The sequence below is a fragment of the Bison bison genome, unplaced genomic scaffold (assembly GCF_000754665.1).
Source record: "Bison bison bison isolate TAMUID 2011002044 unplaced genomic scaffold, Bison_UMD1.0 scf7180017864063, whole genome shotgun sequence".
Classification (NCBI taxonomy): Eukaryota; Metazoa; Chordata; class Mammalia; order Artiodactyla; family Bovidae; genus Bison; species Bison bison.
Window position 1 is genome coordinate 16,318,748 of NW_011494635.1, and position 818 is coordinate 16,319,565.

General features: G+C 56.2%; 1 long non-coding RNA gene across 1 annotated transcript in view; it reads right to left on the minus strand.

Moving 5' to 3' along the window:
* The window catches only part of LOC104986132, a 2,932-nt gene extending 2,480 nt beyond the window's left edge, over window positions 1-452 (minus strand). Inside the window, exon 1 of the long non-coding RNA XR_825004.1 lies at window positions 12-452. This is a non-coding gene — a long non-coding RNA (uncharacterized LOC104986132). The remainder of the gene's footprint in view (window positions 1-11) is intronic.
* Window positions 453-818: the final 366 nt, after the last annotated feature.

Here is an 818-nt window from a genome sequence, read left to right on the forward strand (position 1 = left end):
TGGAGACCCACCTGTCTGTCTTCTGACCCTGGGTGGCCTTTGGGCCAGCCTGTGGGCAGCCGGCCCCACTCCTGGCCTTGGCACTGCTCTCCCAAGCAGGAAATGGATCCCGGCAGCTGCGGTCCTACAGGGCAGGAAGGCGGCCTCGGGGAGGGCTTTTCCCTGTCCTACGTGTTCTGTCTTGTTCAGGGCAACATAATAACCGAAGGATGGAAAACAGTGGAAATTTCAGCCTGCGGGCCCGTGGAGCAGAGTTCTTCCTAGGGTGACGGTCAAGGAGAGTGCTCGCTCTCGGGTCCCAGCTGCTGCCCCTGCACGAGCTCGCAGTGTCCACCCCAGACAGTGACCCCAGGCTGAGGGTCCCCCTCTTAAGGCACTTTCTCAGCTTCTCTTCTACCTCATAGGCAGTTGCCTGGATGTGGAAAAAAAGTGTTAATTGCACAGTTATGTCTGATTCTTTGCAACCCCACGGACTGTAGCCCACCAGACTCCTCTGTCCAGGGGATTCTCCAGGCAAGAGTACTGGAGTGGGTTGCCATTCCCTTCTTCAGGGGATCTTCCCGACCCAGGGATCGAACCTGGGTCTCCTGTATTGCAGGCAGATTCTTTACCATCTGAGCCACCAGGGAGGGAGATGGTTTATTATGATAACTGAGCTTGTGAAATGGGGATTTGCATTTACATTTTCTTCACCCTCACTTCTGGGGAGTAAAGTGAAAGGGGGGCCTCCCCACAATGGATTCTGGGAGCACACCCAGGGCTCCGCTGACCTGCGTGGACTTGATTGGCTTCGGCTTCTGTTCAGGCCAACCTGCAAC